The sequence below is a fragment of the Strix uralensis genome, chromosome 8 (assembly GCF_047716275.1).
Source record: "Strix uralensis isolate ZFMK-TIS-50842 chromosome 8, bStrUra1, whole genome shotgun sequence".
Taxonomy (NCBI): Eukaryota; Metazoa; Chordata; class Aves; order Strigiformes; family Strigidae; genus Strix; species Strix uralensis.
Genome location: NC_133979.1, coordinates 23,628,625 through 23,652,274, shown reverse-complemented (window position 1 = coordinate 23,652,274; position 23,650 = coordinate 23,628,625).

The window sequence follows — 23,650 nt, the reverse complement described above, 5'->3', positions numbered from 1 at the left end:
GAATCTACAGGAGCTGATGAATAAAGAGTTCAAGAGTAAGAACAGGAATTCGGGTGACTACCTCAATTGTATTCTGACCAGGAATTAATTTTTTCTAATCCTGGCCTCTTGAAATGTTTTGATACATTGTGTTTATTATAAATCTACAGGAACTTTATAATCTGTGAAACAGGAAAATAGAGTTATTGAATTTATATATGGGATTTAAACAAGTGGTGATAGAGAAATTACAAGGGGAACAAAAATTCTGATTTGGGTCATGAGTGTTTTTGGTAAGTTCTGTTTGGTGTATTTAACGCAGTAAGCATGGGCAGTGTGATGTTGTAAGTACGTAGCTATTCCAGGCTATACTTAAATACTTGCAGATCTGAAAAAATAATAATAAAGAGAATCTGTGCCCGAGGAAATGCAAGCAATTATGCACTTGTGAAAATGAGAATCAGTCTGAATTTGCTTCTTGTTACTTACAAGCAACCTGGGAGACCCAGTTAAATAAAATGTTGTTTGGGAGACCTGGGTAGGATGCTGCTTCCTGAGCTTATGCAAAACATTTTTTGTGATTGTGAATTTGTGTATAATGCAGGCTCATCTCTCGGGGAAATTAGTAGAATGGCCTTTAAAAGAAGGGTTAAAAGCATTCTTAAGCAATGAAAGATTGAACACGTACAGAGAATGGAAGAGGGAGACTCAAAATTATTAAAATCACTTTTTTTGTTTTGGGGTATCACAGTGAAATATAAAGTAAAGCCTTAAGACTTTAGTGACTTTGATCAGGCTTTTCTTGAAGCAGTGAGCTTTTTAGCTTATATTTGTTACTCCGGCAAAAAAAAAAAAAGTACAAACCTTCTTCCGGATAGAACTAGATGAATATAAGAATTTCTAATTCTGGGGGAAAAACAGCTGTTAACAAAATACAGGAAAAATATATCCTTGAAACTTTGATAACTAAAAGTGATTGAAGAAATCTGAAACTAGGGATGCGCCTTACATAGTGCAAATTTTGACAACTGGCCACATGGACTTCAATTTATGTATTTTTTTTTTTTTTTTTTAAAGCCCTGACATGCTTAATAAAGTTTTTTAAATTTTAAGGATAGGAGCATAACCCAACGGTCCCAACCAGAACAGAAAGTTGCAATATCAAAAATCTCTTAAGGAATTCTGTTCCTGCCATGAGATCCTGGGCAGGATGATGAATAAAATTGTAAATGCTTCAGGGCTTATCCAAATTGAGCGAACTCTGAACCTTTAGACATTCACACATCAGTAGTTTCTTTGTTGTGAAACAGTTTCTGAGGCAAATCCAGGAAAAATTATTGTGTATTGAAGCCTTTTGCTACTGCCCAGCTGTGGGATGGTGCCTTGCTGTGGTGTGGGCAGCAGAGGCAAGGCATGGGGCCGATGCCTTCCACTCTAATGTGGGGCACAGTCACTGCTGTGGAGGTAGCAACGCACCCCGACAGTGTGTGGATGGTGCTCGAGCCTCTGCGGGCAGGATGTGGTGTGGCCACGTAGCTTCTCACTCTGTCCTGGTGTTTTTCTCAGCCCTTCACTTGAATATATGAAATTGTAGATTTTCAGGGCCCCATTCATGCCTCTATACATTGATGCAACTCACTTAAAGACAGCAAAGTTGGAACTGTTTAAAAGTGTGTTTAAAAAAAAAAAAAAAAATTGTCAGCTCGATGAGCAAAAAAATGAGATTGGACCAGAAGTCACAAGAGTTCAAAGTACTACAGGGTTTGAGCTTATTTCTAATTCTTTTTGTTCTTTTTATTGTTGGAGAGAGGGACCCAGGGCAGGCAGGTGATTTCTTTTGGTTGTTGCTGCTGTACCACAGTTAGAAAACCAAATTTTCGTTCATTTTTTTTGTTTGTTTGCTTTGCCTTAACTCTTACAAGATCATCTTTGACTGAGGTTTAGTGCCCTGTTTCCTAGTCCTGGCAGCTTTGCCAGGCAATCAGCTGTCCTCCTGCAGAGAGGCAGCAAGTCTTGCCTTGGTGATTTTCTGCCCTTACTACAAGGCTTCTTATTGCCCAGGACCTCCAAAAGAGCAGCTCCATGTAGTTTTAACCCATTCTGCTTCTCCTAGCTTTGCATTGTTAAAGATTAGGTATAAAGGATGCATATAGAAAAACTACTCTCTTTTCTTCAAAAGACTGGACTACAAAGTAAGCAGCTGAACTCCTTGTGCAGGTGTTGACTTAATAGGACAGTTATCCTGTGTACCCATGTACTCAAGAGCTAAGCTGATGAACTTAATGGTCTTTGTTCAAATAAAATAGAAACATGTATCTTCAAATACACTAGGAAGTGAAAACTCTGTTTTTTCACATTTCATTGACTTATTTTTCTTTTTTTCAGTTCAGCTTCAGATTCTCTGTCATGTGATAGTCATATGTAATGCTTTCTTTTCTTATGGTTAGGCACCATATAGTCACTCCTGAGATAGTAAAGTATCTTTTAATAGGAAAACCGAGGAAATAGCCTCTAATGATTCTTTGCAAGATGTTATTTCTACCTCTGCAATGACTGATTTAAGTCTCAGCGGTGGCCAACAGCCAAGAAAAGAGCAAGACAGTGCTTTCTAATAGAAAATGTGAATCTTCCTTACAATGTTAAAATAAGGAGTATTGGATAATTTCCTTTGGAGACAGATAAGACTAGGCTCTGCCAGGGATTGCTGTTTTCTCCGTGATCCCTTGCCCAAGATTATGGTGAGTTGATATTCTGTTTAGTTTATGTAAGCAAGTCCACATTCTCATGTCTCTTGTTTTAACTCTTATGTAACTGCTCTGCTCTGTCAGCTGTTGGGGTGAGACATGCTGGGACCTTTTGTGAGGCCTACAGGCTGGTTTTCTCCTTTCATGGAGAAAGACTTGTGGGTGAGCTGTAAGCATGATACCTAATCCCACCAGAAACAGATCCTAACTGCTTTTGTAGTAGGTGCAGCATTTGATCCTGCTGAAAGCATTATCTTGGATGTGGGCCAGATAGCTGATGTTTCACACACCCACATCCATCGCCCCCCCCAATTCAATTGAAAAGAAAACATTTTCTTGAAGCTTTTGAAGTTAAAATTTTGCTTCATTTTGGCTACTCTTCTGCTTTGCTTTCTTCTGTACATCTTATCCTGCTTTTATTGTATGAGTCTGTGTGTTTGTACATGGAGCAAAGCTGAAGGAGAAATCCCTGCATTTGGTTTTCATTTTGGACTGTTTTTAAGACTTAAAAATCATTGTGGTCTGTCTTTTCAATGCAATAATTTTGAAATAAAAAAAAGACAGGGATCAAGTTGCAATAAAAAGTTCTTCCTTTCTGTTTTGATTGAAACCACTGAATTGAAGCTACTGACTTATTCAGTGGGAAGACTGAAAGTCTCATACTCCAGGACATTGTAGCTGGAACTGCACTAACTTAAAACTAAATTAACATACTAGATGATAAAACCTTCTATACACAATTATTGTATAAAGGGGCTTTTTTTGTGAAGAATTATAAGGGCATAATATAAATAGTGGAAGTGATGGGAAATTTTCAAACTTTACTAAAATTAAAACAGTTTAAGAATACTGTACACTAAGAAGTAGTATCATAATACTAATAACTACTACTATACATCAGGGCTGTTGTTTTGAATACCAATTTTACTGTAAAAGTAGTGGGACTGTATAAGTGTCATTGCATTTGACAGTCTGACTTGGTTCACTGTAGGTTACAAAATAGGTGAATTAAAATATGACTAAATATTAAACTGGGGAAATTCCATCTCTTCCTAGATTCCTACTTCATGCATTGTACAGCAGCAGTTCGAAGCTGTGTAATGGATGTTGAGACATTAAGCAGGGACACCTTAGTAATATGCTTAGGAATGCAGAGCTTGTAGCTGCATGTGTGACTCCTTTACCTACTTGTTACTGGGAAGTCGAGGGATTTTTGGCCTTACTTTAGACCATGCACATACCTAAGGAGTTTGTACTAGTGGTAGATGAACTCTCGAGAAGATTAAATATAACTTTCCCTGAACTGTAATTAATACAAATCATGTTGTTTTAAGTTACCTGGATATCATATAAAAAGAAAATATGCAAATCTGAAATCTGCATTCTTGTCAATGAAATCCCGGAGGCCTGTTGTTGTACATCCTGGATTTCTGAGTTCCTACTGTGGAGGAACTGGATTTTTCTAGGCTGTGAGTTGGGAGCTTATTATACATTGCTGCCTCTGAGACAGGCCAGGTGCTAGTATACTGAATTAAACCTTGTACCTGCTGCTGTGTACTGGTCTGGCAAGGAAAACCCTTTTCCTGTGCTGGTAGTCCTATGCTTTGGGTTATTGAGCTGAGCACCATGCTTTATTTCTTTTACCTGAACCTCATAATTATTTTTAAACTTGGGAACTGGGCTTCTAACAAAACACACCATTTTCCTGAAGAATTGCCTATAATGCAAATGCACAGTATAAATATTTTGTCAGCTTTCCTACTTTGTATCTATATATAAGTGTGTGTGTGGAGAGAGAGAGAGATATCACCAGAGTTTAACTGAAGAACATGTACATCACATGTTGGTCTTAGGTTAAATACAAGGAAGAGCTCATAATACTCTTCACTTTATCTTTCATAAGCATTCTGAAAAAGTTGGCTTTTTGGGTAATGAAGTTGGCCGTACAGTTACAGCATATTTGAAGATTGTATGTTTTATTTTGTCTGTAGATCTGTGGAAGCTGGTTTGCCAAGTGTTTGTACACGTGGGGTTTTGAGGAGAGTTTGTCCAAACCTGACAGAGGTTGCAGTTCTAACATACCACATGAATTAAATGTGACATTTTTGCCCTAGGCAAAATAACAAATTTTGAGCAAATTTGTTCCAGTGAGAATTTAATACTATTTTCACTAAGAAATGTCCCTATTTTCAGTGTAAATCATGTTTGGTTTATTATCTTGTGAAATAACAGTTCTCAATCTTTGCAAAAATTTTATTATTGTAAGCAAACTAGTGAAAATTCAGCATAAAAATCTTTTGGTTTTCTGTAGAAGTTTCTTATTGTTTCAAAGTAGGATGATTTAACTTTTCTAGTTTTCTTCCTATCTGTTAGCTCTGGCTTATTGATGATGTTTCCCTCTTGTGTCTTTTTTCTGTGGTGGTTTTTTTGTTTTTTGGTCAATAAGTTAATCTTAAGTGATGACACAAGAATTTTTGGTAGGAGGTTCATCCTATCAACTGTTGATAGGGCTTGCTGTAAGTCCTGGGTCAGGTCACAATCGAAGATCTGAACTGGAAACAATGTAGGCTGGAGTAAACAGAGTTGACTAACTTGTACCTGCCAGGGATTTGCTCCAATTATTTTGTCTACGAGGAAAAAAAATGTTGGTTCTAAATTAGCCAAATGTGAAACATTTTGCATTTATCTTGGTGACAATTCAGTTTGTTGTATTTTTATAGTATAAAGCTTAAATGGAATAAACAATTTTTTGAATCCTATCATGCTACGCTAATATAATGGGATGTCTACTAATTGCTCTGAAGCATCTTATTTAAAGATAAATAACCTTTATACTGGAAATAAAATTTAAAATTATTTAATTGTACCCTGACATATACTGTATATAAATGCAGTACTGTATATGAATGGCTTTATCATCAGTTTTGCTAGGAGGCCTGCAATGAATATTATTAACAGGGACTTTGAATTCAAAGATATGCTTTCCATGAATAATGTAAAGTAGCAAAATAAAGGTGGTGTATCCTAGCAAAACAAACATTTTAATCTTGAATTTCAATTGTGAGTGGTGTGTATCTGCCATTTCCATCCATGTAATAAGAATTCTCAAAGACTATCATCTGCCCCATATTTTTTTTTCCTGGCTCCTGTTTATGATTCCCAGTATTTCTAGCTCCTTTTGCGATCTTCTTGAAAGTTGTCTCATCTCTTATAGTGCATTTGCCTCCCACTTCTTCCCTGCAAGGTGTTAATCTTTCCCTGGTCTTCTACTTCGTATAAGACGTTTACATGCTAATTTTCACTTTCCTTGATTTCTTAAAATGCTTTTAAAAAATCCATATCTTTGTGTAGCAATGGTATTCTGAAATTGTTAATACATTTTTGTCAAAATGCCTTGTAGGAAGCAAAAAAGGCAATAAAACCCATTAAGTGGCCATGGTTATAGAAATAACATGAACCACTCTTCTACACTGTGCCTGAATGTACGAGCAAGTGCTACAGGTTTCTGGGTACCATGGCCAAATCCTCACACTCCATAAACAATATATTAATTCTTGTAAGAAATGTTCAAGATGACGTAAATTTAAGGAGTACAGAAAAACTACTTTTATTTAGGTTTTAGCAAGGAGGAAAAGAGGCTTCTCGGTCTGCTCGCTTTCTACCAGAGTGATTCTTACTGCATTGTGAAGTCAGGGTAATGTCCTTGAAACCAATACCTGTAATCAGGATTTTCTTACTCTGTGGTGTACCTCATCTGGTCCAAAACAATAGTTAGCAATAGTTGCAGAATACAGGACCCAATTCCTGCAGCCTTTGAGTGCAGCTGGACTTGCATCAGGTTTCCGCTGAATGCAGTTGCAGTTCTTGCGAATGAGTTCTGAAACGCAGGGAGGTGTTGATTCACTGCGGACTATCAGCGGAATGTCAAGGCTTGAGGGTGTGAGCACATTGCCTCTGACCAGCTGGGATAGAACGGTGGAATACCAGGTCTCATCTGGAGATCTGTGTGTGTGCACAGAGGTAGGGAGGGAAAAGAGAAGGTGGGAGGAATGGGGATGAGGAACTGTTATTCCAAGTCTTCAAAACAACTGCTCCCAAACTTTTCTGCCATGGACTACTGTTAATCTTCCATATCCTTATGGTTGCCTACCACAATAATGTTGTTTAACTTTGAATCTTGTTATGAGATAATGCTTTCTTAGCCATGTTCTTTGCTTTGCTTACTGTCCTGTGCTTTTAAAAACCAAATGCTGTACTGTGTGGTGTGTTTGTATTATACCAAAAGAAATATTCTGTTACAAAAGTTGTGTGTGCCTTTCAGGCTAAGGGAGGAAGAGAAAGGCCTGGCAGAAGGTTGACACCGATGGTAGTGACAGACCTGCTGGATGCTATTCTGGAACTGTCATCTGTGGTGTGGGGCTTTTCTTTGTTTAAAGATAACATTTATACGAGGTCAGAATGTGAATCTGTTGTTACCGCTTCCAGTTGTGCTCAGCTTGTAAGTGGTGGTGTCCATGAGGATTGTGGTCTGTGGGGCCTGGCCTGCTGCCTGTGGGAGAGCTGGGCCCTGACCGCCTGGCACCATGCCTGCCTTGGGCACCATGTAAAAACCCAGTGTAAGCAACAGAGAATTTTATTTTTTTTTTTCCCCTCTGTTTAACTCTCACAGTGGACTTGTGATGCCAATGAATTATGTATTACTGCTTGATTTCTCTTGCATGCTTATCCGCATTAACTAAGGTGGTTTTACAGAAGCAGGCCACTCCTTGGCAGGCCGTGCCTGTAGGGAGCTTGCTGACCAAGCGCTGCTCTGCCTGGGGGCCAGGCCAGATGGATTGGGGTGCAGACCCTGTCCCAGGCTCAATGGCTCCTAAACCCCCAGTGCTTCTGAGGGATGGGACCACTGTGCTGACTGAAAGATGGTCATCCTTCCTCACAGGTGCGTTTAACATCCAGTTATATACAGTGTCTGTTTATAAGTGGCTGTGTTTCTGTTTGTGTTTCTCTACAGCCAGTTGCCTGCTTAGAAAAGGTAAATATTTTAGATACAGGGCTTTAGAATCTTCTATGTTGTTGCTCACCAGAAGGTATAAACTGTATTTTTCCAGCACTCTTGCTAAATGCATATATAGGTTTTTTTCTATAAAGCAGAATACTTTCCCTAAGGAGTTAACTAATATCTCTGAAGCATTCTGAGGTTAAGATTTGAGAAGTCTTCAATATATGTCCCTGATTTTCTGACTCTATTGCATATTTGTTTAGTCTGATGGGAATAGGCTTTGTCTACTGCGCTTGAAGAAGAAAAGAAGATTTTTGTGCTCCTGGGAGGTGAAGGCAGTTTTCATTGGCATTTTAGTGAAATATTAAAGGCAAAGCAGATTTGGAGGGACACACTGCAAAGGCTGTCACAGTGATCAGAGAAGCACTGGAGTGAGGAAAGGGACAGCTAAACGTGTAGGTGGAGAGTCGGTCCATTTGTGCAAAGGTATGAGTAACCAAGGTTATGAATTGGTTGCAGATGGGAGCTGGCAAGCAAGAAAAGTGGAACAAAATTATATTGACATCCCTGTGTTGTCTAAAGACCACTACAAGACCATTAGTATTTCTGTGTAGCCAGCAGGGAGGCCCTGTCAGGGTGAGATTTTACTTAGGCAACTGGTATTGATTTTCGGTCTGCCGCCAGGATGTAAGAAGGAAAAGATTTTTTTATTTTTTTTTTAATCCCCCCCCATCATGTCCATATTCATGGCCACAAAGCACTATGCCTGGAGCCGGGATGTAGGTTTGAGAGTGGGTGTGTACTGTTGTGATTCTGACTTTATTGGGGGAACAAAATGAATCCTTTAAATCACCCTCCAGACTTCTTGCCTTGTCTTTGCTCATCTCCCCTCTCATGTCTCCTATAAGGCTGTTCTAAAAGGCAAAATTAGGGATCCAACACATGTGGTGATGGCTTGAAGCATCATGTATGGCAAATTTTGCCTTTTTTTTTTTTTAATGTCTCTGAATTAATTTTGAGTGACTTGTTAGCATCTCTGGTAGACCGAACTAATAGTCTTGTCACTGGGGTCACTCTGGGTACTGTGAGGCTCCTGGCAGGACCAGGGACAAAGCTCATAGCAGTGCAGGGAGAAACTCTATGGATTTGAGCCTCCTTCAATTTCTGGCCAAACTCTGATCTAGATACTTCCAAGTAAAGCTGTTAGTAGTGCTTCTGTGCTTTCTGTTCTAGTGAAAACTGATTAGGGGCTAAAAATGGGCAGTGAAACAGCTATCTGGCTGGGTAGCAGCTCCTGTTCTTAGGTCTCACTTGAAGTGGCAACCTAGAAGGGGAGTAGCTTAGTACTTAGTGACTGCTGCTCTTCTTCCTCCTCCTGCAACAGAGGTGTGCCAATACTAGTTTCTCATATGTATTTATGAGCGTCCAATTTAATGTGTTTGCAATGGGTTTATTTCCCTACTTCCTTAGAGGAAGTGTGGGAAAGAGAAATTTATGGCAAGAGAAAAACTTGTGTGAAAAATAGTGATCTGAAGTCTGCTTGTAATAAATGTACAGAGACTGTCCTGGTCTTAAATCACATAGGAATCTTCCTCTGGACTTAAACTAGCTCCTAGTATATTGTTATAAATATATTCCTTTAGCAGAGAAAATAAATCTGATAGAAATATGTTCTTCTTCATTCTATTGTGTGTATAATAAACACTTAGCTAAGGGTGCCTTTTCTTCAAAATTTAAATACCCACACACAGAAAATTGAGACTGCTCAATTGTTAGAGAAACAAGCACTAAAATAGAACAGGACAGTTTAACTTTAATAGATTAGTTAAATATCCCATGCTGTTTCATTCCTGTTCATCTATGTCCTTACCTTTTTTTCATGTTGTGAAGACTACTTAAATGTCATTCTGCTGTTTGTTTGACAGGAGATTATTACTGTGGAGGGTAGATCTGAACACTGCTTGTTTCCAAGGGGATAAAATGAAAACATTGTTTTGGGAGTTTGGTCCTTTAATTATGGGTAGTTTTTAAACAAATTAGTTTTGATCATTGAAACACCAGATTAAATCTCAGCATTGATTGCGGTCAGTTCTGTTAACACTCTAAATTTTGTGTTGTCTTGTGTCAGGCAGCTGTTTGTGTCCTGGAAATTTGTTTGCTGCTGCTTTATTTGTACTCTCTCCTGCTTTGGTTTTGGCCACATATCTGATTGGGAAAGCAATTATAATCAAGAAAACAAAACCCCAATCCAGAATAATATGACTTTTTAAATTATAAACTGTTTTAATTTTGCCTTATTAGTAGTGATTAATTAGAACTTTTTGCAGATTCCCTATGTATTTAAGAGTAAAAAGCCACTTACCAAATTCTGTCAAAGTGCTGTGTTTTCCCACCTGTTCTAAAGCACAGCAGAAGTCAAGCCCTTGCCTTATTCTTTTGCCTTGGCTCTCCCTTCAGGACCTATTCAGGTTTCCTCTGGCTTGACTTTAACCCTCTAATGCAAAATTAGCTGATACTGTATTGGGTTTAGTTACCAAGAAGTATCCTTGCTTGTCTGTGGAGGGTGTTAGCCGCTTAGAGGCAAATGACAATGAGCAGTTTCAAATTACAGTTTATTTGCTCAGGTCTGTCAAGATCTGGGGTTTACAGTATTGTATTTAACTTTACTCTTCAATGCTTTAATTTTTTTTTTTTTTCTTCTCACCCCATAACTCAAACATTATATGAGCTTTGTCTAGCTAGGCTACAAAGTAATCAGAAAAAGGCTGTTTCTTATTTGCTGCAGAAAAGCTGATGCAACATAAACAATGGTTTGTAGCACTGTGTGCAACAATGGTTTTGTAACATGTAAGCATAAGGCCTATTTTCTTAAGAAATTGAGGTGCTTTATGAAGACCTATTAGTATAATAGAAAACACTTTCATCAGTGCAGTTTGCAAGAAAATGCTAGTGGAGGCTTGCATGTCATTTAGATGGTGTTATTTGTGAGCATGGCTGCTTTTTTAATCATGTTTTTGAAAAACACCTAGTACAATGGCACCATTTATTTATTCTATTAATTTTTTCATATAAATAAATAACTTGCAAATAATTTTTTTTAGTGTAAAATTCATTTAAAAGCTTGCTGAAACAATTTTGCACACCAAACATCTTTCCTTTTGTCCTTAACACATATGTGCATGTAGCCTAGTTGCCCTTCTAAGACCTTGCACTTGGAATTTTGGGCTGAAGACCATAAATTCCTTAAACTGAGTAGTCTCTTGCCTTTGTGCAGAAACATTTGCTAAATTTAGTAATATATATAATAGTTCCAGGAAATGGTATGTGGAATCCTTACTTTACAACATTAGCTGACAAATAAGTAACTGCTTGCAGGCCAGTAAGATGGGTGGTATTTTCCTCTCTGCTGTTTGATAGCAAATGATTACACATAAACTGTAGGGATATCCATTTATTCACAAGGACTTTGCCTTGCAGCTGAAAGAAAAGTTACCTAAACGGAAAGCTCTCTATGTATGGCAATCAATTTTAACACTCCCTCTCTGCTGATAATGGAAGCTTCTGTCTCACCTACAGTCCAGCTCGTGCGAGCTGCCTCTTCAACGTGTTCTGAGCTTGACAGAGCTGTATAAGGCACTTTATGGTAACAGAAGATATCGTTAGGCTGGTGAACAGAAAGCAATAAATACAGAAGTGTCAAGCTGCTTTCAGTTATATCTATTTATTATCCCATATGAATGCACACAGTCTTTTATAAAACTCCACCAAGATTTTAATCAAGTTACATGTGTTGGGAGAGGGAGAAGCTGTTGTAGGAACCATGTTAACTAAACCTCAGACATAGTAGAGTGCAGAACGCAAATTAAGGAGACCTTTGCTCTAAAACTGCTGTCATTTGCTACAGGAGCCAGGAGGATCTTTTATAAAAAGGCTTATAGATCTCTAGGGCTTTGTATGCTAGCTAATACAGGGTGACATAAACACAGGCAAATGATTCCACTAGAGGGTATTGGCACACTATATATGGTAGTGCATTATAGATAATATCTAACAAGTCTCACTTATTATGCCTTTGTAGGAGACCTTTAAAAGTCTGTTCTCTTGTAAAGTCCATATTCCCCAGAACCTCTTCCATTTTCTGGTAGCAAATGCGTTCCTAATACCAGCTCAATTGCCATTAGGAGAACAAATGGGTGGAAAGCTACTCACCACCAAATTATCAAATGGCTTATGCGCAGATGGTGATTGAAATATTGATGTAGTCAGAAGACTTCTAGAGAGACTGAATGTCAGTTGAACAACATGAGGACTTGCCCCTTCCTTGCACAACAGCTTTTAGGAGAGGGATAAGAGGGTTCAAATTCTTCTGTCTGAGCATTTCCAAAAAGCATCTGTCCTGAAGGCAAGCAGGAAGGAAGCACAGCAAAGGAGCTCCTATTTTTAATAACATCCAATAATCCCATTGATATTGAGACTTTAAAAACAAATCTAGGATGGGACCTTTTAATTTATAGTATAAGGCTGGTTTAGTTCAGAGAAGAACTTGCATTTGGTGTTCAGAGAAATGTCATGTCATATTATAATCCTAAAAGTATTGCTTTTGGATTTAAAATTTTTATTATCTTGGTTATGATTGCTGTGTGAATTATTTGTGGTTTTACTTGTAAATGACTATTAAAAGGAGGAGAGAAAGAAATTGTGTAGTGTGTGTGTGTGTGTAAGACTGAAAATATCAAGTGCTTCTTGTGGGCCTGATTCAAAGTGCCCTGGAGTCAATAGAAAACTCTGGGTGGCTTCCATTTAAAAAAAAAAAAAAAAAAAAAATTCAATTTGTGGAAAACATGGAGAAAAGTGAAATATTAGCTGCGGTCAGCTGAAACTACTTTCAGTGTTTCAAGTAATTCTGTTTACAAAAATGCTTCCCAAAGATCTCTTTTTCTGTTGTTCTTGTCTTGAAAATTTTAAGGTCTTGGGAAGTTGTTTCTTTATTTGTTACGCATAATAAGTGGTGATTCAACTACATAAATTTTGCATTAAGATGTATTTATATATAACATTAATGCCTGCAAATTCTGTGTCCTGTGAGAGGCTGGGCTATATCCATCACAAAGGGAATTTTCTGACTAATATCAAAAAAGTCAAGATTGGAGATGTGTCTGCCCTACTGGTAACAAACCTAATTGTGGATGTGAACAGGGTTCATCAAAATACACTGATCCCAAAAGCAGTGCTGTTTATCCCTGATAATGAAAATGGATAAAATGAGCCATGAAAGTGAAAACAACCACTAATATTACGTTGTTCATGTTACCAAAGCCATTGTCTGTCTTTCCCATGGTAACCACTGGCTCAGGGAATTGATGATAATGCATATGAGCATGTTAGAAAAGAATTTTAGTGAGAAAACCCTTTATGTAATAACTATTTTCATACAAATTGGAGATTGAGGGATCAAGTAACAGGATGTTCAAGGATTGATCTGTAAGAAATTGTTTTATTGTTGTAGTCATTAATGAAAGTGTTCTCCTTAAATATTGGAGCATCTACAGCAGGATTAAAAATTAGTCTACATACCGCATACCAATACTTGCTAATTTTTTTGTAGAAGGTAAATTTAAAAAACCTGATTATATAAAGGGAAGTACTTGTTTAGATAGCTGTTTTTCTTATAGCAAACAATACTTGATGGTATTGTTTGAATAATTAAATTTAGTGAGGGATAAAGACTGCTTAGGTTTTCTGATTCTTCTCCTTCCAAAATAGGGTTATACAATAAATAATGTGCAGATTCTAGTACTCTGCCTAATCTAATGTAAAATTATCCAAACTATGAAATTCCTACCAATTCTTTGGAATATTGAGTAGATGAATAGATCTAGCTAATAGTTTGTCATTCCTAATGCTTAATATACATTTGTTTTTTTCTGCAGAAATAATGGAAATATATTCTGCAGAATAATCTTTAAGAATGCAAGTATTTTCCTCTTTTTGGATATTTTCAGATATGCAGACTTCAATGTGATTTTAAAAAATCGCACACAACTTCTCATAGGCCTTTGTTAGTGTCTTATTGCGAACATGTCTCTTTTCTATGCATTATTGTTCTAAACATCTTTCAGTAAAATTACCTGCATGATTTCCTTCACATTGTATACCTGCTTTTCCATATCATGTTTCCATACGTCATGGTATTCAATGAGGAAAAACCCTTGTTATTGTCTGTCCCCATTTCTAATTTCTCAATTTCTGTTTTATTTATTTCTGTCATCATGGACAGAAATCAGTTATCACTACACATTATTATTTCTTTAATCACTTTTTAATGCAAAAATATTTGCAAATTTAATTAACAGATTTGTTACAATTGCTCCAAAATAAGAATTTCAAACAAAGATATAAACTTCAGGTTCATTAAATATATTATGTAATCCCTTTTACATGTAATTCTGAGTTGCACTTAAGACAGACTGAAGGTATGTTGATATCTAATAACATTTTGGGGGAAAGCTTTTTAGCTCTGGATATTTTTATGTCTCTTTCCTAACTCTCAGACTAAATTTCATTGTTGCACTCTGAGAAAAGTCTTAATTTTTTTTTTCTGCTAATTTTTGCTACTAAAAATGCTGCAAGTTCACTGATAAATTAACCCTCATTCCCACTGTAAAGTAGGATGAATAATCAAATAATAGAAACAAAACTGTATCTTCCAGGAAGCATCCTGAGAGAGAGCAGGGTCTTTACGTTTGCATTTCCTTATCCAAAGGTTGGTAGCATCAACATTTTCACATTTCTATTCTGCATTACAATATTCTACCTCTAAAAAACTTCCTGATTGTCACATTAATGGATTGAGAAAGGCTGTTGTAGTTGATGAAATATTTTTTTATTTAAACTTAGTAATATCAGTTTAGTATGACTTTAATTCTTTTTCTGCTTTATGACTCTACTTTCATTGTGTTTGTGGTATGATGATGTGATATTTTTGCAGAGCTTTAAGTAAATTATGGGGCTAATGATCCCACTGAAAAATTAATGGTAAAATTGAATTGCTGTTACCTCAACAGTTGACTCACATTTATACTCAGATGCAACACATCTCTTTCTCAAGTCAACGTTTAGGTTTATGAATAAACAGCAATATAAAATTGCATCCTGTGTTAGAGGTTAATAGCTCTTCAGTACCCTTTTCCGACACTTGCCTTAGTAAAACAACTGAAAAAAGCATGGAAATTGAGAAATACTTTTATTTTCATTCAGCATCCAAGAGATCAATTTACTCTGGAGAAAAGAAATACTTATGATTTCTAGGGATCCTAGTTTTTTGGTGAATTGATTTGGTATCACCAGCCATCTAATGATGTTACTATACCATCAACTGCTGTGATTCTGTCAGACTGAAGATACAAAGTATCTTGGGTGTGCTTTTCTCTTTAAGCACATATTTTCTGTGGGTCTGTGTCACTATACAGATAGATAAATAAAATCTTCCAGGAACACATACAGTAGAATGCAGAAATTCATACTGTACATGTAATTCTTTGATACTAACATGCTCTTAAGGAGTGAATGCAACTATTTAAATCCATGTTTTATAATCCCAGTTTCCAATTAGAAAAACTCTATGTAATTTTAGCATACAAGCATTTATGGTACTAACTTCCCCTTCAGTTTCAAACAGCCTTTTCTCATTTTCCTTCCATGTTTTGTGCTTGTAGTATTATGTTTCCCCATGCAGTTCTTTTTCCTTGTCTCATTGGTGATGGAATATATTTTGTGTGTTATTTGTAAAAGATTTTGGGCTGCATACTGTCAAACATGACAGTAAAATTTGACAGATAAGTAAGCAAGTTATTTCTCTACTTCCAATAGTACCTTTTACATAGCATGTGAAAGACTGCTACAGAAGTTAAACTTGTATACCTGGGAAAGAGAAACAAACACAATTTCCCCCCCCCCCTCCCCCCAATCAAATTAGTTTTTTAAATGAAGCTATTGGTATTTCTGACATAGCCTAAAATAAAATGCAAGCTTTATGTGTAAATATCTACAACTGAAAAAATGAATATATTCAACACATTGGTGATATGACATTTTTAAAAAGAATGTTATCAGTTGAAAAATATATTGCTTTAAGCTGTATATTTTTAGAGATGCTTGAGGGATTTTTTGTTCCCCCCCCCCGCTCGATTTCCAATGCCTGCATTTTGTGTAGTCAAGGTTACTTTTCTATAAGTGGTTTTTGGCATACAGCCTCATGAAGCTTCTTTAGAAGGTCAAAGTGGAAAACTTTTTGCTCATACTTTAAGAAGCTACTCAAGTATGTGTTTAAGTCAAAGCAAGACAGATGTTGTGAATACATATTTCAGATGTTCTTTCTGGGGATATTCTGTGGCCAGAGCACCTGTCCTGCCAAATGAAAATATCACATAAGAATGAAGTGGCACTTGTGCTGGTTCAAGCATTTTAAAGCAGAGATACTCAACTATCACTTAACAAAGCAACATCTGTGGCACAGAAGTTTGAGATCACGCTGCTTATTGGGCTTGCTTAATCATGTTTATGTCTGCTATTCCAGCTTGTCCACCTGGTGCCATGAAAAGATGTTTCAATGGCTTTGGGAAATGAGATGTAGAGTACAGATCTGCTTACAGAGCTGAAACATCTAACACAGCCCCTTCTTAGGACAAAGAATATAGGGATCACAGTAGCAAAGTATTTTCTGTGTGTTTTATCTACAGAGGTGAGCACGTGTTTGCGTTCATCTCTCTGTATGCTTGACTTGGAATTTGTAGGAATTACTCCAGTAGCTCCATTGTATTGCATTTGCTGATCTGTAGGATTGGAAGATGAGTGTTTCCAGGTTAAGGAATAATATTTTATTAATGGGAAAGTTTACTTACCTAGGGCACAGGATTTTTCCAGTTGTTGTGGACTGTTTCACAACAAGCTAAAACTTTCTTATTAACAACAATCAGATGTACAATTGGTACATTTGACCTTCTGTGAGTGTCTTTGAGCAGGGACTATACAGTATATAAAACAAATTTGCTCCTTGGTTCTTAACTACCACTCTGTTTTCCTTTTACCCAAATTGCATGACCAAAAGTAGATGTCCCATAACATTATTTTCCTTTCATCTAACAAATATATTTGTATATGCAGAATATTTCTGTAGAGGATATCAACTCTTCTGAAATCAGCCATTTTAATTTAGCTGCATGGTGTGCAATTCAAATCTTTAATTTAAAATCAATTTGCAGTTGTATTTTGGTGAGCTGTAGGTTGTTTTTTTCTCTCTCTATGAAATTACTCACAATATAAATACTTTGTATAAATGTTCTTAACTGTAAATGATGAATACGATTGTTTTGGGTTTGTTGTTTAAGTTAGATTGTTTCCAAAATTATAGTGACATGTTTACTTTTATCAGAGTTGTTGTTATCCTACTGACTTCTAGATTATCTAGAATATTTATTTATTTATTTATTAGCAGTAAATAGCTAAAGGTGTAAATGTTATCACCAAATGATGAAGTTCTTGGCTCTGAAGTCCTAGTAAGGACCAAAAGTGTTGAGATCTACTTTGTTGTCGACTCAGGGGAAACCTGAAGTTAATTTCTCCACTAGAAGCACAGGCTGGGATTTGCTTTGTTTCAGTACTATAAAATATGAATGAATCTTAAATGTATTCCTAATACCCCAGGCTTTGCAATAGAGAAATACCAATAGGATTGCTGGTAGTGTGCTGCTAAGAAGTCAGTCTTGTAATTCTGTTATGCCTTGAATCCTATAAAGATTAGGAATACCTAATCTCTAAAAGGATGCTAAAAACCTCTTTTTGCCACCCTCTGAGTTCAGCAGCTGGCCATGAGAAACAGCCATGTGCAAATGTGTGTCTAAAAGAAATAGCAAAAAGTCTAATCCATGGTCCTTGGAAGCAGTAGGTATTTGAGTCAGAAGGAGGAGCTGATCATTACTTACTGTTTGTCATTGAGGTACTCAAGTATTAAATGGAGAAAAAACTGACCCCTTCTCAGTTACTTCAGTTATTATACCTAAGATCTTTGATAGTCATGGTGCTGTAGTGAGTGATATTTAGTAGTTTAGAGGCTTTGTGGAAAAGCTTTAGTTGAAAAAAAAGTTGTTTCAAACATGACTCTTTAATAAAGGAAGTCTGCTGAAATCAACAAAACAAACACAAGGGTTTCATGTTGTATTATTTTACTTTTTAATGATTCAGACTTTTAAAAAATATGTAATTAACCTTTATCAGCGATAAACTGAGCACTGCAATATTGAGAACTTGAATATAAACAGTGGAATTAATTTTATTAATTTTCATTGTCTAGTTTAAGAAATATGCAGAAATGGAAGACCATAAATAGAACAAAGTTTGTTTTCTTTCTTTCATGTTGATTTATTGGAAGAAAACTTAGATCAACTACTATGTTACAAGAGAAGATTGATATAATAAATAAAAAGGTTACAATTCTGGAACAGCAATTTCCTTATTTAATACCGCTAATGGGAAAAGTTAGAGATATTAATTTGTCAATTACATTTGAAATGCATTAACTAGACACAAATAGCTCAGTCAGAATAGACACTGAATAGCTCATTACCCTTGCAAATACTACAGTACAACCCTAACCAGTAAACACATGTTCACAGTAAAAAAACAACAAGCAGTTTAAAATTTACACAGAAAACTAACACCTCATAAGGCTTCTTAGGTTAGTTACAGATATTTCCTTTATTTTTTGCTTTTTTCTTTTCTTCCTGATGAAGCAGGTTAAATGAATAAATGCATCTGAAACATTGAGATGTTCCTGCATTCAATTCTGCATCATTGAGATGAAACTGCATTTCAAGAAACTAAGATATTAAAAGTAATGGTTTTCAGTGTAGGTTTTTTCCCTAAACACTATCACTTGCAGTTATTATTGGCCAAGAGGTCTTTTACAAGTGAACCCACCTTTCCAGCTTTTTTTCCCATATGATATAAATTATATTCTAAAATATTCAGTACTAAGTAATGAAGTGGGATGGAGGGGTTTTTTTGGCTGCTTTTTTTTGTGTTTGTGTTCTTTTGTAAATATAAACCTAAGTGGGTCATAAAAGTACTTCAGTGTCTTTAAATGTATTGAAGTGTTTGTCCACTCCTACATATATGATGCTTACAGGAAAAAAATGAAGGCCTTATCTATATTTTGTTTTCTTTAAGGTGTAGTCTGAAGAATAATTTGGGGACAATGTATGGTTAAGTGTCTACAACAGGAAAAAATCTTGTATCTGAGCACAAGTTCATCTATTTGAACAGTTATGCAAACATTTAGTGTGTATGTTGCATGATGGATATATCCTTGAAGAAAATGAGCACTCCATTCAAATCATGATTAATATCAAGAAGCTGTATGGAAGGATTGTATCTGTGAGTGAGCATGCCTGTACAGATCCTGCCAGAGTACTGTTTTGTGGCAATGAGCTGAACTGGGAATATGGGACCAACTTATGCAGGGCTGCTCACAGGGGTTGTGTAGGAAGGAAAGGAGCATAGTTTGCAAGGCTTCTGGGCTGAGGCTTGTTGCACTTTGAATCAGCTTGTCATGACATGTCTTAAGCCTTTTTTTATGCTTGGATTTGCTGTAACAGCGACTTTTCTAATAGCCTAAATTTAGTTTTGTTAATGCCCATTATCATACAACAACAGTGTTTTCACAAAGATAGTAGTGACAAGTAGTAATTCTTCATAGAACAAGGGATTCATGATTTTAACGTAATGGTGTAGTGTAGAGAAACACAGCCTGGTGGGACAGCACAGGCTTTGAAGGTGGGCACACAGGAATCCCAATAAAGTACAAGCATGGAATGATGAGAGGTGGCACACAAGTGGACACCAGAGACCCCACAGCTTTAAATTACTCGCTAGTGGTGAGTTAAAGAAATATAGGCTTAAAAGTTGGGTAAAAACCATGTTGGGGCAGCAGAGAATAAAGAACAAATAGCTTATATGCAAAATGCCCTATATACAGTAAATCTGAACCACTGAAGAAAGAGCAAGGTTTAAGAGTATTAGAAGACACATAAAAATGACCTTAAGTACATCCTAGAGAGATCATTGTCAACATCATGCACCTTGCAGTGAAGGAATTGTGCAGGTGGCATTGGCTGCATTCCCCCTGCCAGGTGGAAGCTGTTGGCATTATGAGGCCAAGGGACAGGAGAAGGGTAAGCATAATGCTGCCTATAACAACTTTAATTATATAATATTTTCTATTATGCAATAATATGTTATCGTATAATAACATCTCCTTTTTCTGTAACAACTAAACTGGGCTGAGTTCTTTGATTAGGCTGTACAGATTCCAATTATTCTAATAGAGATTTCTTGGCTTTACACTTGAAGTGTGCTTTCCTCTTTGCCCATAACAAGATTTTGAACCTTGGGTATTCTTTGCTGCACTGGGTTAATATGCAGGTAAAGCTGCTGTGCTCCTTGGGCATTGTCTGGCCTCATGTGGCAGTGGGCATTACTGTATTCAGGGCAATAATTTTTTCCCCTACAGCTCAGGAGCAGGACAAGGATTGCTCCTGGTCATTCCTTCCAGGGCTGTGAACTACAGGGTTTTTTGTTGGTATTGGGAGTGTTGGTGAGAGACAGGTGAGGAGTGGTATCCAGACTTTTTCCCTGTCAAAACAAGTTTGATTTAAAAACTGCACATGGCAACTTAGTGTGGACACTTGCAACTCTTCATCGTGTTTTATTAATGCAGTCTCCCCCCTGGCTGACTACCTGTCAGGGCTCTGGGGAGCCCCAGTTACATTGGTCTGTAGCCTGGAACAAGCATCATTTTGTTATGTGTCTCAGTGTTGCAAATAAAAATCTCTGATGCTAAGTATGTCCTTGAAAAGAGGCTTAAAATGCACAGCTCCTTTTGTCCAGTTCAAGTACTATTTCACCGTGTGACTGCTCACTACAACTATGCTGTATTTAGTGGTGTACATTGAGTGGAAAAAGCATAAATTAATCCTGTGGTAGAGACATACACCTTCATTCCTCACAGGACTCAGGCACCTGTCAACCACTTTAAGTATCTAAATCTAAAACTGGATTCCTTTTACCTCAGTTTGGCTTTTACCCAGACTAGGATATTTCTCAGTTTCCAAAACTAATGTTCTTTTGAAGTCTGAATTTCTGCTTTCCTAAGCTCTGAGTGGTTTCTGTGCTGGTAAAACCGGGGCACCTGAGAGCTGACTAAGTGTGATCCTTCTGCTGCTGCTTACTGTGGGACTGGTTCCTACATAAGCGTAGAAAGAGTAAGTGAGGCTCTTCAATGTCTCCTTCCTAGAAATAGTTCAGAGATTGCAACATTCACCCAGGAGGTTAGACACCCTAATCCCGTTTCCCTCAAACACCTTTGTCCAGTGATTATTTCAGCTATCAGACAAACCAGGCAGCATGATGGTTAGAAATGAAGGTGCCAACAGAGATAAATTAGGCATAGGAGGGACTTAAGTAAGGTCTCTCTCAATACCAGTATTCCAACTGGTGTAGTGGGGCACATACGTTTTCTTTTTTAAACTGTCTTAAGATTCATGGCCTTTGAGGTATCTTTAGGAATTCAACTCACTAACTGAAGACCAAGTCCCAGAGAACAGGATTGGAAATATACTTGTCTTCCTGGTATTAAGGGCTTTTTCCCTTGTATTTTGAATGAAGATTATGACAACTTCATTGAGTCAGTAAATTATACCAATTTGGGTGTGTTACTTGTTTCTAGCATGAGTCTGCTTGTTTGTGAGAAAAATAAGAGTCTTGTAAACCTTTTTACAATTATAATTACATGCAGCATGCAGGTAGGCAATTTTACTTGGTGTATACCTATTCACTATATTGAGGTTCACGCAAAAGAGATAATGCAAATAATTAAATTAGCAGGAAGTCAAAGGAGCCCTGAATGGGATTCTGAGCAAAAAGATCCCATCTAGTTTCAAATGGAGTCTTGTGAAAATGATCATCTCCATCTTTTAAATGCATTGGTCTGTGAGGGGGAAGGCAGAAATAGAACGGACCTGTTAAAAAAGTAGAACCCTACAGTTTAAAACCAAAGTATTCATTGCTTGTTGTTAAGATTTCATTTCTTCAGTATTCTGCCTTGATATTGGTCAATGAGAAAATTTGCAGATTTTATCTAAGCTGCAGAAGAAAAATATATTAAAAGAAAATCTTTACTGGTGATTTTCTGGTCTTCAGTTAATTGCAGCAAATGTTTACTCATGTATATTTCTGTTTGGAATACCCACATTTAAATTTCAGCCAGGAATTCTCTCAATCAAGAAGGTGATGCTGTTTAATTATTAAGATACCTTGCGATGTGACATGTTTAATAATATAATATTAACTCCTTTAGTCTTTCCCTACCAGCATTCATGTGATGATTTATCTAAAGTTTAATACATGTGAAATTTTTGCTTCAAAACCAGTAAGCAAGTAAAATTCAGCAAGTATGCTGCATTGCTACAACTGTGATATTGACTCTACAGAAGAGCAAGAAATCGCACAAATCTTCAGGGGAAACTAAGACAAGCTTCCTTTCACCCTTCATTATGTCATCTCTTTTTGAGGGAGAGAGGGAAGAAACTTAAGCTATTTTGCTTTGAAAGCTGATTTTGTTTTAACCTTGTGCTCGAATCAAAATCTGATATAAAAGCTTGTAGCTACATGTTTCAAGAGATTTTTCTCATGAATTTCCAAGGTAAAAACTTCCGTCCATTAGAGGATATAGAAATTCTTATAAATGAATATATTATTTTTGAGCTGTGTCATTAAATAATACCTTACCTGTACTGATGTGCTTCAGTGCAGGTATGCGTTTTGCTTGAGCCTGTATCATTCTAGCCTTGTCACTGTGTTATGGAAAGGGACAAGGCATACCACAAACTCTTTTATTATTGTTGTTATTATTTTTAGTGTTTACCTATACATTACTTCTAGGGATTGATATCAAAGAGCAATATGGGTACACGGACTATAGAACAACTTTAAAGAAACCAAGCTTTTTTTGATTGTCTTCTGAAATAATACCTCTCAAAACAAAGTCTCCTGCTCTGCATGCACAGAGCAGGATCTGTTTTCCACAATAACTGATGTTCAGAGGAACATCTCTGAAAGAGGAAAAAGTGCTGGCATTAATACTGTTCAGGAATAATAATTTCATTTGGTAGAAAGAGACAGAAATGCAAGTGCTGTTAATAGACAGAAACCCTTCAGAGAAAGCGGGTGTTTTACTTTCTTGCCTTCTCCAGAGTCTTCTGGAAGTCCTTCTGCATCAGTGATTTCTGATCGTGGCCTGCAGGGAAACACCCTTTTTGCAATTTGTGCAATGGTACTGTGAAGTGGTGCAGTTAGAAGGAGACAGTTTCATCTCTCAGCAAAATGAGATATTCCAGACAATATCTGTTTTGTTCCCAGGGCATTTTTGGAGCAATCTGACAACCTCTCAGATACCAGCAGTGTCTGAGCTGTGGCTAATGGACCTTGCACCTGGAAAAGCAACGTTGGGCCCTGAGCTTTTCATGTTATGGCTAAGTCATAAGTGCAGTATTTTGTTATTGAATAGGAAGATATTTTGTGGTTTTGTGAGAGTGTGGTTTTTTTTTTTTTTTATTTAGTTATTGATAGTTTGACAGTACATGCAGTAGAAATAAGCCTTTTGGAATTTGGGACATCTTGTGTTGATGCACTGATAGCTCTTTAGAGTTGTAGCTGACAAGTACTGTATCCTGAGACAAGTTCTTTGTTCTGAAAGGTTGGAGTGTACTGTTGGCTCTTAATTTCTTACATCTGTCTGCATGGTGTCCCTGACCTGCCCCCTTCCACCTGCCCACAAAGGTTATCATCCACGCAGCCTGTAAAAGGAGGTCAGGTT